Source organism: Phoenix dactylifera, chromosome 18, assembly GCF_051530095.1.
Source record: "Phoenix dactylifera cultivar Ajwa chromosome 18, Ajwa_hap1_PhDact_Kaust_v1.1, whole genome shotgun sequence".
Lineage (NCBI taxonomy): Eukaryota > Viridiplantae > Streptophyta > Magnoliopsida > Arecales > Arecaceae > Phoenix > Phoenix dactylifera.
In genome coordinates, this window is record NC_143207.1 from 875,001 (window position 1) to 885,561 (window position 10,561).

Here is a 10,561-nt window from a genome sequence, read left to right on the forward strand (position 1 = left end):
TTTGGGTGGATTGACCCTCAATGTGAGAAGATCCAAATGGGGTTGTCATTTTGATCTTTTAACTCTTGAGTGGAAGAGTTTTTGGCTCTGATACCACTTGTTGCCCAGATAGACAACCCAAGAGGGGGGGGGGGGGTGAATTGGGTTTTTAATATAATTTGGCTAATTAAAACTTTGTGGATGATTAATTAAAAACTATAGCAAGTTATTTAATTAAAGCCTAGTGATGTGAGTAATGTGCGGGGAAGAAGATGAGAGACAATGCACTACAAACACAAAGTTTTATAGTGGTTCGGAGCTAACCCTTGCTCCTACGTCCACTCCCCAAGTCTCACTTGGGAATTTCACTATAACCCCCTTGGATTACAGCCGGTTGTTTTGCAAGCTCACAACCAAACTTGTTGTTTTACGAGCTCACAACGAACTCGGTCGGTTTTCCCAGGCTCACCGACTAGAACCAACCCCGATTGTTTTCCCGGGCTCACAATCAAACCCTTACACACGTTGGTTTCAACTTGGCTCACCAACCAATCTTAAACCCCTTGATTCAATCCCCCGATTGAATCAAGTAAATACAAGAGATAGAAGAAAACAGAAAATAGCTTCTCAAAAAGCAGATTTAAGACAATATAATCGTAAAGGAGTTAGAAGCCCTCAAACGCTTTTAAGCTGGTGAAGAGGTATGGCTTCTGGAACTCCGGTCTCCTCTTGAAAGAGTGGTCGACTTGAATGCAGGAGGAGGAAGCTTTGATTGTTGGGAAGAAGTTGTTGGAGCAGTAAATGCAGATCTCCCCTTTTTCGTTTAAGAGCACTTGGAGAGCTTGAAAACTTGAATGCTTGGAGTGGAATATCTGTTCTCTACCTTGCTACAGTCCTCTGTGGCTATTTATGCCAACCCCCACGGAAACTAGCCATTACTCTGCTTTTTCTGGCCGTTCTGCACACTCTGCGCAGCCTGACAATATGACCGTTGGTGGGTTGGAGTCGACTCGCGCGATCAGGAGTCGACTCGGCTGTAGCAGGAGTCGACTCACGCTTTTCCGGAGTCGACTCGGCAACTGTTCCAAATTTGAATTAAAGTTGCCGTCTTGACTGGGAGTCGACTTGTCTTGACCTGGAGTCGACTCGCCAACTTCTGGAGTTGACCTGGCAATTTTTGGAGTCGGCTCATCTACTGAAGTCCGTGGATCCAAATTTGAATTTTGTCCACTCGAGTCGACTCGACTGTCCTGGGAGTCGACTCGAATCTCAGAGCCCGAACTCTCGATTCTCTGTCGTTTGGCTCATCCAGTCTTGGAGTCGACTCGAACCTCCTTGGAGTCGACTCGGCTCTCAGTTTCCGAAAGTTGGTCTTCTGCCTTTTGACGTGAAGCTTGTCTTGGAGTCGACTCGAGCTGTCTGTGAGTCGACTCGAATCTCAGAGGCAGTAACATGGTCTTCTGTCTGTTGATGGTTGCTCAGTCTCGGAGTCGACTCGTGTACTGCGGGAGTCGACTCGAATCTCAGAGTCCGAAAATCGTTCTCTGACTTTTTCCTTGTGTTCCTCTGAGAGTCGACTCATGCTTTCTTTGGAGTCGACCTGCCAACCATCGGAGTCGACTCGCGTTCCACTGGAGTCGACTCGAATCTCAGACCCGAAAAACTTCTTTCTGACTTTTCTTTGTGTACCTCTTGGAGTCGACTCTTACTACCCTGGAGTCGACTCGTTGAACATTGGAGTCGACTCGCGCACTTCAGGAGTCGACTCGTTGACAGGTTCTGAGATGAGGCTTTCTGTTCTTCTTTCTGTTCTCAGTCGGAGTCGACTCGTACTAGTCTGGAGTCGACTCGAGTCTCAGACATTGGTTCATGCAGACTTCTTAACTTATCCAAAATACTATGAACCAAGTCTAGAAACACTTGGACAGGTTTTTCACTGAAACACTCAATTGAATTCATTAGTAATCACAAGATATACTCAATTGCTTTGAGCTCATCAAAATCAAATGGGGTTTTAATCAATCACTCCACAGTCCCACATAGCCCTAATCACCTTGAGCAAACTCTAAATGTCAGCTTTCCTTGGGGTTCCTTGGGCTTGTGGGCCGGCCCGAAGAGGCCAGGCCTAAGGCCACCATGCCCTGTGGCATGATGCAGCGGAGAACAAGATTGTTTCATATCTTGGCAATCTGAGTTCGAGTAGAATTTTAGAATTTTGCCTATTTAACTCGTCCGCCTCCTTCTTGAAATCCATCACCAGTTTCTCTAGGAATCGCCGCCGATCTTGACGATTCTTCTCCAAATCTTCTCTCTAGTTCATCGCTGGAAAGGGATGCCAGAACCTCGACGATTGAGGTGAGTGTCCTCTACCTTCCTCTCCTTCTTTTCCTAGGTTTATAGCCATCCTTGCTTGAGTTTGAGCCGACTAATTGCCGAGATTTAATCCGAAATAGGGGTGCCCTATTTGGCATTTCTTTCTCTCGTGCTTGCCGCCACCGACCGTCGGAAAAAGGCCGAGCCTTATCACCCCTGGGGACCCCTGAGATCATGTAGTAGTGGGTTAGAAAAATAGCCATGATTAGGTTGAGTTGATCGGTTCTTTGATGATCCTCCTCCTTTTTTCTTTCTTGCGCCAGCTGACCATCGTTGTGGGCGATGCCTTGGCAGAGAGACCGCCCTAGGACGCCGCCACAGGAGCTGGCTGCCTTGGCCACATGGTGGCTGCCACTCCCTTGATCTAAGAAGAAAAGGGGAGAGATGGGCTCTCCCTTATTCTGAGAAGGAAGAAGAGAGTATTCTCTCTCTACTTTCTCTCTCCTCTCTCTACTTTTTCTCTCCTCTTTCTGCTTTCTCTCTCTAGAAGATCTATGGAACCTAGTATCAGGTTCTGTTTATCTGATCAACGATTCCGAGTTGATTCCTAAAAAGAGGCCCTAAACTGCTCTAGTGCCTGAGTCGCCTACTAGACCGATCACCCAACTTTGTCAAGTATTCATAGAACTCACTGATGATGAAATATGTTAAACAACATGGCCCTGATCGCGTCCATGCCTTATGATTTACTGATCAAATCGCTCAGGCCTGATTCACCTAAAATCATCAAATGCTATCATCCGATTAATCGCCCTTATGTTAAAATCTTCAAACAAAAATTAATTTGGCTTTTAATATTTTTAATAGGTTTAACTAAATTACCTAGTAAAGTTTAATGGTCTAAGATGAAAAAGGTAAGTAGATCTTGCACTCCTTATTATTTTACAAATAATCATATTTTTCGTATATAAAATTTGCTTGTGGAAATATTATTCTTTTCTTAAAATTATGGATCAGCATATGTGCTAGAAAAATCATAGTTTATTATAAAAAATAGTTCTATAAAAATAGCTTTGATATGAAATATAAATACGATAATGTCATTCAGTATTTTTCATCTATTTATATATATGTTTTAAGAAAATATATAAGTTTTCTAAATGCTCTCAGATAGCTATGTAAGATCCTTAATATTGAAAAAATCGACTTCTTGGAGCTAGCATTCAACGAAAATGCCCCTTTGTCAATAGGTTAAAATTGGTAATGAATACGAACTATGATATGTTGTCACTTACGAAGATGACCCTATTACGAGTTATAGTAATTATGGCACAAAGATCTATGAGCAATATTTTGATCTATGATAGGATTAAATGACATAAAGAACGATTACGAATTTATTTACAGTAATGAACTTGGTACTATATTTATGAAAGATGGACGATTTGTTCATGCACGATTTGCTTTATGACCTCTTCTTAATATGTTGTATTATGAAATGCTTATTTTAGAATATCTATTATTTTTCTTACATAATGCATTGACATGGAAAAACTTATATTCGATTCAGTAAGGTAGTGAAAGGTTTACTTATTAAGCTGTGTTGCTCATATACTTCTATTTTTTTTTCTGTCTATAGACAAATAGGAACGAAAGATGTTCTAGACTTTGAGTTCATGCTAGCAAGCTTGGTGATCTATATAGCAGAGCAGCATTTTAGTTCTTTAGTTGATTATAAATTTGTAGTTAGTGATTTTCTGAATGTAAGGATTATGTGTTTGATATTTATGTTTGGATTTAGACGCTCTAAACCAATATTGATTTTATTTTATAAATAATGAAATTATACTTTTAATTATTATATTTTATTTAAGATGGATTTGAAAGTTAAATATAATATTGGCTTCGTATTATCTTAGGTTATACTTCTCGATAGCACGGCCATGTCATACTCTGGATCTGGGGTGTGACACTAAAGGTAAACCTCAGCCAAAAGTTTACTGATTAGGACCGATTGCGGCTTCGAGCAAGCCTAGTCAATTGCATCATCTGAGAAACATACCATCTGTCAGACCCATCAGTCTTCTGCGTGGGTCGGCGCAGTTCCTTATATTGGAGAGAGATCTGCTCCCATACTCCTTTGATGTTTCTGGAGATCAGATGGGAGATTGGTGATGGGGTGAGCTATAGATGCCTTAGGAGATTGTTGGTTGGCCGACGTGCCGCTATGTAGGTGGCCTACTTTTTTCGACCCCGGAGGGCTAGAGGGGGGCAGGGTCTGCAACCTGCTTATCCTAGGAGAGCGAGGATGGGATGTGGATCTCGCTCGGCAAGCCTTTGGCGAGCAGCTAGCTGAGCGGGTTTGGACGGTGCCGATCCTGGTAGGTGAGGCTAAGGATAGAAGGGTATGGGGTCGGACAGGTAGGTCAGAGGTGAGGACAAGGGACCTTCTTGGGTTGGTTAGGAGGACGTCGGCACAGCAGATTGAGGAGGGATGGATTTGGCGGCTACGCATCCACCCCCGAATAGCCTTGTTAGTTTAGAAGGTTGCTTGGGAATGTTTGTGCACCAGAGGAGTGTTGGCTTGGCGAGAGATAAGCACCCCCCCTAGGTTCTTGGGCCTAACAGGAAGCAGAGGAGACTATCTTCCATATCCTTTTTGGCTGCCAGCAGGCGGTTTTGATCTGGGAGTGTACTTCGGCTTCCTCCGATTCGTGATAGAGGTGGACGTCGACTGAGGATTTTTTGACCTTCCTAGCGGAGTTTTTCTGGAGGCCTGACCTTCTAGACTGGGGGATTAGGGCGGCTTATCTGGTTTATCACTATTGGCTAGATAGGAATGCCCGAGTCTTTGAGGATAAAGGAGTACATCCGAGGTTAGTGGTGGATAGGACCCCACTTCATGCGGCGGAGGTTCTTGACATCACTGCGTCGTTGTCTTTTGGGTTGGCTAGAGCAATCGAGGGCTTTCATTCCGCTCTTATAGTGTCCAGAATTGTGCTCGTCTCCTAGGAGCCCCCACTCTCTAGTTTTCTCAAGGTGAACTTCGACAGTAGCGTCGAGGAGGGTGGATGCAGCGGCGGTGCCAAATTTGTCATCAGAGATTAGGAGGCCACATCAGTGGCGGCCGAGGGTCGGCGGATCTTCGATCAGTTTATTGTTGGTGCCAAGATCAGAACCGCTTGGGAGGGAGTGTTGTATGCGAGGCGGGTGCTGGGTGCGGACCATATTATTCTTGAGAGGGACTTAGCCACGATGATTGAGTGGATCAAGGGTCCAGAGTGTGCTGTTGGTGGGATGCGGCTGCTCCACGACATCCATAGTCTTTTGGGCGAGTGCGCCTCCCATCAGGCTATTCATGTTTACAGAGAGGCAAATAGTGCTGCGGACTGAGGGGCATCCTATGCGGCTCATCACTTTGGCGATTTTATTTGGGAGGACCGCGTCTCTATTTCATCTCTCTTGTAATATTTTCTCCTTGCTGACTTTATGGGCTGTACCCACACCCGTTGTGTGTGATTCACAGTACCAAAAAAAAAATATAATAAAAGAAGAAAAAATAGACACCACCTAAATTGAAGTGTCACTCTCTCCTCTTCAGTTGCTCGGTAGCTTGAGGCATCTCAAACTAGAACCTATGGACATGTTGGACCCCTCGGGACTAGGAGCGGCTGAGTTCCATAGCTTTGGGCACATCATGGACGGGAGACCTTGAAGGCGAAGAAACCGCCACCCCTTCGCTAAGATTTATCTTGCCAGCCGTCTTCTGCATTGAAACCCCGTGTGGATTAGTCGGATCAAGGTCCGTGGAGGACCTTGATGCCTCAGTTTTGCCTCCAGAAGGGGGAAAGAATGAAAACCTCGCTTCTTTTCCTTTTTCAGATAGCATAATGAGAGCTGGTTGGCTCCTTTTTTCCTCTACTTTCTCCATTTATAGCGAAGGTCTAACTTTCCAGATCTAAAATTATACTTAGAATTCTTTGTTGGGGTTCACAATCATTTGATGTTTCGAGATTGCATGAAATTGGATTGAGTAAAGGTTGATTTGTTCATGTCCTTCTCTTTGTACTTATTTTAATTCTTTTTCAATTTAGTCACTTGACCAATTATGAAAACCATGCTACTGGGCAAAAACATGTCTCTCGTTCCCGTCAACCTCCCATTGATCATGTAGAAACAAGTTGACACCCATCAGTAAAAAGGAATATGAAGAAAGTTCCAGAAAATTAACTGCAGGATCTCTCTCCCTAACCCTTAATGGTAGAAGATACGATACCTAGATAATAAATTATTTTTTCCATGTAAGGATAACAAAACTCTACATACATCCCTCTCATGAGAATAAAATTTTTAAGTTACTGTACCCTTGCATTTCATCACATGCTTGTACCTTAATAGTTTGTGCATTAACCGTTAATGTACGTACCATTGTACATGTTCACAGTATATCCTTGGGATTCATCATCCATCCATGGAGTGCATGGTTATTGCTCGCTTGTTATGCATATAACTTGCATGACCTTAGCTGAAATTTGCGCCCAACTTGTGCACTTTGTACACATATGTACATATATAATGGAGTATGTGTGAATGCATCGAATGTAGACTTGCATACGAAAACATCTCATCATCCAAAGATGATCTAGAGATAAATGTTGGAAGGATCAGTAAAACCAATCACAAATATTCACGACAAGGACAAGGTTTTATACACATAACACGTACCATAGAAACAATCCACTCTTGTCTATAGGACATTTTGATCTCTTGACAAGAAATACCAGTTCTACAACCAGTTAAAGTTTATAATATCTTTTAAGCATTGAGGGCTTGTCACGCCTTGAGCCTGGAGTGGGGCAGACACCGCACGCCTACATGGCGAACCATACAAACATGCAAGGCAGTTGATCATATAAAAAATTACAAATTCTTAAAATTTATTTAAATATTAATTTATTATTGGTTCTTACAAAACTTACAAAGTAGCATATGCTAATATAAATCAAATAATCGAGCTAATCTAACTGAGAGGCCAATAATTGAATAAAATCTTCGGAATCTAGTACACTCCTCAATCCCGTGCGATTATGCCTCTCGAGCTAAAAAACAAAAAAGATATGATAATGAGCAATATAATATTCTAGAGTGGGGTCAAAGCATGCAAGATATTTAATTTAAACACAAAATCATGACTAAGAAATAAATCACAAATAACATATTTTTTTTAAAATTTACTAAGCATTTTCATAAATACTCTGATACAAGAATCCCAACATTAATAGGTTATGGCTATATAACCCAGCGGCATGGGTCGCACAAAATGCCAAAAACTACTATTGCTAATTACCGGTGGCAACAATGTCCAAATGCCATTATTTTAATCACCGATGGTGCGATGTAGAAACTGGTTTCTCACATATTACAAGTCGACAGGACCAACGAATAATCTTAATTGGTGGGGCCAGATCATAGCCATACTCAGAATACATACATATATACAAAATAGATTTTTCATAATTTGCCTAGTCATATTTTCTGGATTTCATAATATATAATATAATTTTAAAATGATTGTTAACATGCCTGACCCATTTAACTAAATACAAAACATATATCAAAATTTAATCAATTAATAATTAATTTATTCAAATAATTTAGAAAATACATTTTGAATCATTAGCTTACTTACCTTTTCTCACTTTAAATTCAACTTTAGGTAGGCAAATTAGGTCACCTATTTAAATATCATTAAAATATAATTATTTTTTATTAATTTCAGAGCCAAATAAAGTCAAAAATACTATTGAACACGATCCAACAGGATCCGAACTCAACCCATAATGGACACGATCCAATAGGGCTTGAACTCAGCTCGCAATGGACACGACCCAATAAGGCTCGAACTCGGCCCGCAATAGACACGACCCAATAGGGCCCCAAACTCGGCCCACATTGGACACGGCTCAACAGGGCCCGAAGTTGGCCCACAATGGACATGGCCCAAGAGGGCCCAAGCTTGGCCCACATTGGACACGACCTAATAGGCTCACTAGCCCACATTGGACACAGCCCAATAGGGCCCGAACTAGGTCCACAATAGACATGATGCAATAGGGCCCAAAGTGGTTGAATTGGACCCAAGTTTAGCCCGCAATGGGCACGGCCCAACAGAGCCCAAGTTTGGCCCACAATAAGCACGGTCCAACAAGGCTCACATTTGAACAGGGCCCAAGCTTGGCCCAGTTCGGCCTATGATGGGCACTCTACATCCTGATATATTTTAGAATAGAAAGGAAGAAGGAAGAGGAAACCGGCGGGGTGGCCAGCCTAGGTGGCCGGAGGCTGTCGTCCGGTCGATCGCAATGACGACTGGCGGCCATTGCAGCGACCGACGTGAAGGAAAGACCGAGAGTAGTCTCGGTTTGGGGCCGAAATAGAGGAAGAAGAATAGCTTGATTCAACGAGAAATCGAAGAGCGGAGGGAAGGAGTTTATCGGTCATCGATGGAGGCGGCGGTTCTCGGCCGCAGCTGCTCAACCGGCAACGACTCGTGGCTACTTCCGACAGCAAAGTAGATCTCGAAATAGGAGAAAATAGGGAAAAGAGAACTCGGGTGATGGTGCTTGGCCAGGGCGGCACGTCGGCCACCGTGGAAGGAGAAGAAGGAGAAAGGAGAGGAAGGAAAGGGAGGAGAGGAAGAAGAGAGCTCGGTGCGCTCAGAGGAATGAAGGGGAGGGCTTCTATAGAGCCTCTGAAGCGGATAAGCTCGCGATAGTTGTGCCGCCCACGAGGATCGTGGGCAATGATGCCACGGAATGGCCGACGGCCGTTCTAACTCCCCGCGGAGTGGCCACGACTTTGCAGCAGCTCCGCTCCGAGGAAGGTGGAGCGTAAGCTCCCTTGTTCTATTTTGGGCCTGGGCTGAAGGCGGCTGGGCCTGCCGGCTTCAGCCCATTAGGCTTATTCTTACATTCTCCCCCTCTTAAAAAAAATTTTGTCGTCAAAATTTTATAAATCTAGGCCTTCCAAATTTAGAGATGCTCAGCCCATTGAGTAACATAAATCCAAGATCTCATTCTTCTCGATCAAAATAAGTATGATCAATAACCTTGGATCAATTATCAAAATTTCACATAAACTAGCAAGATTAGTAACAGATAAGTGACTGACTTAAATCTAAGATTAAAAGTTCACTCCAGATCGGATTGGGATCATTTCACAATAGGATCAATAAAATTAATTGTATTTGGGGTCAAACTTGACATGAAATATCTCTCATACACTTATCATGGTAGAGTGCTGATCCCTCAAAAGATAATGACCAACCTTAGAGTCAAATCATTATATGACTAGAAATGTAATTCACAAAATGAACATGTAATGATAGTCATTATACAGCAATGTTTTATCTCAAAAATGATTGGCATCAAATCACAAGAGCGCTTCCGAGAAGGCAAAGTATTGATACCATGATTTAATATGTCACAATTCATAAGGTGGGAGCAAATAATGCATGGTTTATTCAGATACTAAACAACTTAGACCATATTTGGTCTATAATTAACTAACCCTAGTCATGATATGCTTATTTTTTTTTTGCCTTAGCATAGCTAATGATAGAAGAATCTATAGACGAGAAGAACACAGTCATATCATGATTAACCTGAGAATCAACATATTTACCTTCTCTTATTAACAAAAAGCCTTTTTATTGAAAAATCTAGTCTTCCATCATAACATATTACAAAACACAGTTAATATTTTGACCAGTTTAAAATGACTCAGTCCACCATTCTTTCGCTGCGCAACTCTGATCAATATTCTCCAAAATTACTTAATGATCCTAGATCATCATTCTCTCTCTCTCTTTTTTATTAATATCCAAGCACAATTTTATCCTTACTTCTCAAGCATACTAGACCATGATTAACCCTCGAGATAATTGTCATATTTGCACCATTATATGATCAAGTAATCATATTCTACATCCAATTTGAGCTAAGCCAACTCTAGATTCTCTTGATAATTTCATTATACAATTTCATATTGATCTCTCTTTTAAGAATATTATTTCTATGCTTTGATGAAAAAATTCCAGATTAACATACTCATATGCATATTCAACCTTTTGGAATCTTATCTTCTAGGTTAAACTCATTGAGGCCTCTCATGAAATTCCTCTAGCATTTCAGTTATGGTGATCCATGATCAACTCATAGCCCTCTTTTTTTTTCAAAAATCTAATAATCTAGTTCAAAGATTTATAGAA